General features: G+C 45.5%; 1 non-coding gene across 1 annotated transcript; it reads right to left on the bottom strand.

The window, feature by feature from the left end:
- Nucleotides 1-3439: 3439 nt before the first annotated feature.
- LOC138448242 (small nucleolar RNA SNORA50) lies at nt 3440-3575 on the bottom strand. The gene has a single exon (XR_011260085.1). It is a non-coding gene; the product is annotated as a small nucleolar RNA SNORA50 (small nucleolar RNA).
- Nucleotides 3576-7274: the final 3699 nt, after the last annotated feature.

Raw genomic sequence — 7274 nt, 5'->3', positions numbered from 1 at the left:
AGCTTAAATGAGTACATGGCACAATATAAAATTTCAAAACAATTTATTTGAAATAAATCTTACAATATTACATGGAGAATGGTTATGTTTGAGGAGACGGCCCTCCAAGCAGGTTTTGTCTGGTGGATTTCTGATCTCTGAAAGAAATAAAAACCAAGTTAGCCCTACGTAGTTCATAGAAACAATGCCAGGGAATGAACTGCATTATTGTACATGCTGGCCATCATGTCAGATCCAACTTATGTCTTCATCTGCATCAGAAGTCTAACACGTAAGAAAGTCATCATACAAAGCCAGCTATATACCATCAACCTTCACCACTATACAGTTGACAAGTTGGAATTCATTTAAACAAGCAAATAGGAGCATACACATCAATGAAAATAGGCATATAAACAGAGAGTCTAAAGAAAAAGGTGCGGTCCATAACCAAGGGGCATATTAGCATTCACACCTTTCATTCTCCCATACCACACCAGTGGCTTATTTACCAATTCATTAGATACAACACTGTCCATTGTAGACCAATCTGCTACAGTGGTGGGGGAAATTGAGAGATTCTTTGTCCTCAGAACTCATTCTGCACAAAGCCAACTGCCATTAGTTGGCTGAACCTTACCAGAAAACATCTACCTAAAAACAGGAGGGATCCAAAATGGTTATCCAATTATCACAATTCCTAAGCAATCCAACACATCAAGGTAATCAAGCATCCATAAAGTATCGCCTCCAGTTCTGCTGCCATGATTAGAGGAGGATCTAGTCCAGTGGTATTCCAACTTTTTCATCCCGAGCCCCCCCCCACCCTCGACTAAAAATATCCGATCACCTACCAACCCTCCACCCCCATGGGGACCCAAAGCACATGCAGGGGGCCCCAGGCTCTTTACAAATGAAGATTGTCTACCATTTATTTTTTATATTGAAAGCAGTCATCTTAATCCCTTTAAAAAGGGTCTACTCGCCCATCCTTCGGGTCCCCTAGTTTGAAGACCACTAATCTAGTCAAAAATCATACATCCCAAGTATCACTTATGTTTCAGTCTTGCAACATGAAGGCTGTATGTCTCCAATGTTCCTACCTCTTCCCAGCTCTCCTTAGCCCCTTTTGCATTTCACCGCAGTCAGGCTACCACCCTAGATGGGAGTAACAATTTGCCTTCATTTCAGACAATGCTCAGGACACTCAAGTGATGACATGAACAGATCAGGATAACAGCGCTTATGATCATGCACATGAAATAGTAAATACACAAACAAATTAACTTTCCCCTGCCAGGGAAATATGTATTAGGGGGCAAGTCCTATGACAGCAATAACATCCAACGACATGGCAAATCCGAACACAAATCTGCTTGAGTACAAGTCTCCCCAAAACAATGGTCAACTGCTTATCTTGCAATGCCTGTCTAATGGAATATAAAAGTTATCCTGTATGTCCCATATAGGGTCTGCAAAGCTTCCAGACAACAGCAAGTGATTCAAGGCTAAAACATCACAAAAAAGTAATCTACAAATAGCGCATAACATATGTTGCAGTAAGAGCAAACTCTGCAGCCAGATGAGCAGAGCATGTATGTGAAAATGACAACATTTTTGGTAACTCCGCTATCTCTATAAATATAGCATAAGATTCTAAATGAGGTGGCCAGGATAGGAAGCACTTAACCACCACATTACAAAGTCCCCCCGCCCCCACCAGAGGCAACCAGTTGACAAGAATGCCATAATTATAAGGCCTATAAATTAGGTGACATGCTGGAGAGCTGAAGCACATTTTAACTTAAGCTATTCAGCCAATAAAGCATTATTTGATAGAAGCTGTGCACCATGAAAGGTAACAGTACACTCCAGGAAGAAACTGCCAGTTATCATCCAAGATGTGATACCCTAGTTAAATAAGACCAGTGCGCTCAGACAGCTATTCAATAAAAATAATTGAACATAGATTAAGTGAAAAGATTAAGCAATTCACATCTAGGCATTACCTAAGCAGGTCTCATCAAGTAAGGTAAATAAACAAGAGGGGGGGGGGGGGGGGGGGGGGTGGTAGAGGGGAATAAGAAGGTTTAGGTTGTGGTCTCCAAAGAGATGCCAGATGTTCTGCATTACTTGGAGTATGGAGGTGGGTTTTTGATGTTAATGTTATGGTAGCGTTTGAATGGTTGATAGCCATTTGGTGCCACATTGGGGGGTTACATACAGATTCACAGGTCTTTGCGAGAATGACAAGTCCCACGTTACTGTACCATATATGAACAGTTGGAACCTTCCACCATATAACCAAGGACCATTCAGCCCCTAAACACACTCCTCGTACTAGTCGTTTCTCCAGCTTAGTGCAGTACATCTTCCTGCCAGCTGCTCAATGACAAGAAACCACCACGGCATGAGCACCTTCCCATACCCAATCAAGGGGACAAGTATGGCACAACAGGGCGGAACTTGGGAGGCTGACAAGTGTGCAATCTCTGCAAGGCAATGTTTCATACCCTTGCCTACAGAAGTTAAGGTATAGATTGTACAGCAAATCTGCAGCAGATTTGTTATTTTGCCACACAGAAAAGCCACTCCACACCTACATTCTGCAGAATATAACTTAAGGCATGTGAGATATTTGACCAATGCCCTGTGACCAGACCGTCGTGGAGCAAAACTGGTTAAGGAGAGACTACATTAGACAGTGCCATCAGTTTCAATACAATTCTAACCTGCACCCCCTTTTAAAAGAAAACAAAACTGGAATCACCTTCCCTCGGAATATACTCACACTTAACATGTCAACACTTAACATGCCAAGCTGAAAACTATTTATGCTTCCCAACATGCAATTGGAAACTAGGAGGTCAAAGAATTCCCCAGCGTGAGCCAGCTATAGGGTGCAGGACAATCGACAATGAAGTTAAAGTACATGAGTGGTTCCCAGGTCAAGACTGCTCTAAACCTTACAGATGACAAACAGAATTTCCAGTGGGTGGATCACGCTAGCAACTAGTGTAGATTACTAAAACATAAATTATCCTCTTCAGAGTTTAAAGAAAATTATCAATTTAGTGGAGAAAAAAAAAGAAAAAACGAAATGCTCTTAACACCTCTTACAGGTACCATTTTCAGTGACCTAGAGTTTTATCAGAATCGAAAGTCTGGGTGCACAAGTAAGTAAACAAACGGTCTGAAACAGAAAGGATGTGGCATGACGAAGTGATTTAAAAAGCAGCACTGCCGAAAAAAATAGTATTCTAGAAAGGAACAAGCCCTAACGGCCCCATAAAGGACAACTTTGATATTGAACACCAAAAAGAAAAGTAGCAATGTCTAAAATTGACATTAAGAAGCACGCGCCATCCAATCACAATTTATCGATCCAGGTTTCTTCCCTGGACGGAACACCAATTTAAGACTGTTCCTTAGTGCCCACCCTTTTCCAGTACTGGCAAACATCTCTAACTTGCTTTTAAAAGAGCTGCTCCGGTATGTTCAAAGAAGCTCCAGTTATGAACAAGCGATTACTCTAGCACTGCTACTTAGCCAGTGAAGCCAGTGATTGGGCCATCACCAGTTCAAAGGCAGTGTAGCTTCAATTAGTACAAAGCACAAGATACATTTCAAAAAGAAATCTTAATATTACAGGGAGAAAGTTATGTCCGCGGAGACGGTCATCCGAGCAGGTTTTGTCTGGTGCAGTTCTGATTCTGCATGCACTAGAGGGTGGGCTGCCTTGGGCCTGCCTGATTCACCCCTACCAGTCAAGTAGGTTTAAGCTTGCCAACGGGGTACCACTGCCCCGGTCACCTGTGAGAAGGACCCCCACCTGCGCTTGCAGCACTCCTTCCCCAACCAACAATGTGTCGCCGTCGGGGCAGGTACTCCGGGGTGATGCTTGGGCTGCTCTGCTGAACTTGCAATATGCTTCAGGACTTTTCTGCCTCTCAAGGTGATAGAGGTGCCCAACATAAGCCAGGGTACCCAGTGTGCTGCATAGTAGAGGGTGTAGCTGCGTAGTGGGCGCGCCATGGGATCTATGTGGAGCCGTGCAATATGCGTTTGTCTAATTTTCCCTCCACCCATTTACTCAGGGCGTTTCTGTGCTGCTTTTATGGAGTGTTTCCTTAGTAGCCCTTACATCTGTGGCCCCGGGGGGCCTGCTACAGACAGGCTCGGTTAGACGGCGATTGCATACACTTTTAGCTCCGGAGTGCAGTGTCTCCCCTCCTGTTCTATGGTTTTAGGACAGAGGAGACAGCTTTCTCGGGGGCTTCAGGCCTGCTGCTGCTACCTTCATGCAGCTTACGGGCTGTGCTGGAGCTGGGAAGGCAATGCAGTGGCTTCGACGTGAACACTGCTTTGAAGACAGCTTCCCGGGCTAAACTTCTGTCATTTCGGCCGCCAGGGCTCCAGGAGGTTGCGCAGCTTGTGGGCGTGATGGGCCCTTACCAGTAGGGGGAGGCTGTCAGGGTTGGTCCCATCGCCGGGCCCAGGATATAACCTTGTTTGGCCACGCCGCCTATGTTGTGCTGCGAGGACTCCAGATGGCTAGCATGCCGCTGGGGACAGTGTAGCAGCCGCTCGATTACTGTTGCGGATTCTCCTCTCCCTGCTGAGTCTTGGGGCGTGGGGTGGAGCACCCATGCAGGCCGTGTTGAATGGCCCTTCTCCCCCGCTTCGTATTCGATGCCCGGGGTGGATGTAGGTCCTCCCTCATTTACTGCTGCAGTGCTCCTGACCTTTTAGTTTTCAGCGGGCCCGACATGGTTTCATGCAGCTCCGAAGATAGCCGATGCGAGGTTTGTGAGCGTTCCACCATCTCCTCCTTTGCAGAGTCTATTATGAGCGCAAGCTCGTTGCGCCCGCCATCTTGCTTTCCGCAAGCCCTCTGGGGCTGGGTCAGTTTCTTTGCTACATACAAGCGATCGGGCAGTTATAGAAATCCCGCTTCTAGCCAGACGTGCCTCATGCCTGCTCCTTGGACTATGCCGCTTACTGGAGTTCTGTCGGTAGAATTGCTGGTGTTTAGACAGTCATGGCGAGCTCAGCGCCGGGAGCTTCCAAGGAGCCATGCCCCCTAAAGAAGGCTTATTTTAAAACCGTCAGTTAAATAATTATTTAATCAAGAAACCTTGAGTGCAAGTGTTATTTGAATACTTGGCACAGCTCACATTGACCCCTCTTGAGATAAGCCTGGCTGCTCAGTCACACTACCACCTTGTGTAGTAAAGGCCTATACAAAAGGGTGGGTTACCTATTGCCAAGAGGACAAGGCTGGTGTAGTCTCCCACAGGGTTATTACATACAATCTTGCCTAACAGCACTGACAAAGAAATCTGTGAAAACCTTCACTTGAAGTGTACAGTTGACATCTTTAATACCACACACCAGTGGCGTATTTACCTATTTATTTAGATACAAGGGTTACAACTCTTCTCCATTGTAGACAAATCTGCTACAGTCGTGGGAGAAATTGGGAGATTCTTTGGCAAACTAGGTTTGTCCTCAGAACTCATTCTGCACAAAGCCAACTGCCATTAGTGGGCTGAACCTTACCAAAAACCCTCTACCTAAAAACAGGAGCAATCCAATATGGTTATCCAACTATCACAATTCCTAAGCACTCCGACACATCTAAAGGCAATCAAACATGCATAAACTAATATCACCACAGTAAAAATTCCCTCCAGTACCGCTGGCCTGATTAGGAGGATTTAGTCCAGTGGTATTCCAACTTTTCATACCAAGCTTCCCCCCGCACTTTCTGAGCCCCTACCAACCCCCAAACACCCAGGGGCCCAGGCTCTTTATATTTTTCTATGAAAAGCAAACTGCCTTTATAAACGATAGACAGTCACCTTCATTTTTTAAAAATACTAAAAGCAGTCATCTTAATCCCAGTTTAAAGAGTCTGCTCCCATCTGCCGGACATCCTTCAGGACCCCCAGTTTGAATCCCACCGATCGAGTAAAAAACCATACATCCCAAGTATCACTTATGTTTCAGTCTCATTAAATGACGTCTGTAGGTCTCCAATGTTCCTACCTCTTCTTGTTGCCAGCTCTCCTTAGTTCCATTTCCTTTTCACCGCAGTCAGGCTGCCACCCTAGTTGGGATTAACAATTTGACTCTATTCAGACAATGCTCAGAGAACTTAAGTGACGACATCAACAGAGCCTATTGCAATGTACATGCCAAAGTAAAGACACAGAACCAAGGAATGACCATGGCCCACAGGCGCTTTTGCGCTAAGAACAGTCAGGTACTAGGGGAGGGAGATCCCTAGCAATGTAAACAAGCCAGTTACAAAAGATGGGGTTTTTAAGGCTTTACAAAAGGAGAAATGCTCCTCAATGACAATAACTGAAGCCTATTCCATAAGGTAGGGGCTAACACCAAGAAGGGCTTGCGGATGCCTTGGTACTTAAGGAGCGCCAGAGAGGAAGAAAGTAGATGCCTAGTGTGGTGTAACGCTCCATCTGGTACCAGCATCGTGAAGAGCCCGATGAGTGACAGTCAAACTCAATACAAGCTGCCATTTGAAGCCATTGAAGTTGGTGCAGCAGAATGGCAGAAGTGGCCAATTGAGGAGCATTCATAGCCGGTCTGGATGCTGAAATTAAGTACTTGAAACCGTTGTATCTGGTATTTTGGTTGCCCCAGATAGATCCCATTGCAGTAATCCAGAGATCCCAAATATTGTTGAGGTGACCATCTTGGTCAGACTATCAGACGGTAACAGTGGCAAGATCTTTCTCAAGACTCCAAGTTTGCTGAAACCAGCATTACAAACAACTAATCTGGGCTTCACGAGAGCCACTAGATAGAAGTCTCACCCCTAAGCTTTTTACAGATGTACTTGGCGTTGGATGAGGGCCAAGCTCCAAGAACTGCCAGCTGCTTGGAGGGCATACACCTGAAGTACTGGAGGGCAGTACTTCAGTTTTTAGCCCATGGACTTTTAGCAAATTGGCAGACATCCACCTGCCTATGGCGGAGAGACAATCTGAGTTTGGCAGGAGGCTGAGTAAAAGGGCAGTCCAACCAAAACACTAATTGTGTGTCATCGGCATAGGTGTATAGAAACTCCAGACTCTGAGATAATGTCTGCCACTGGACCCAAAAACAGATTAAACAAAAGGGCAGACAACGCCGACCCCTGGGGACACCGCAGGCCAGTGCAGAAGAAGGCGACAAAGGAAACGGTTTGAGTCAGTTCAGCAAGAACTAAGTGAACCAAGCCAGTAAAGCCCCTGTAATCACTGCCCGCTCTAGATGGGTCACAGAAT

This window comes from Ambystoma mexicanum, chromosome 3q (assembly GCF_040938575.1).
Source record: "Ambystoma mexicanum isolate Mex_15411 chromosome 3q, UKY_AmexF1_1, whole genome shotgun sequence".
Classification (NCBI taxonomy): Eukaryota; Metazoa; Chordata; class Amphibia; order Caudata; family Ambystomatidae; genus Ambystoma; species Ambystoma mexicanum.
Note: the sequence above shows the minus strand (reverse complement) of the source record. Positions and strands in the feature narration are given on the sequence as shown.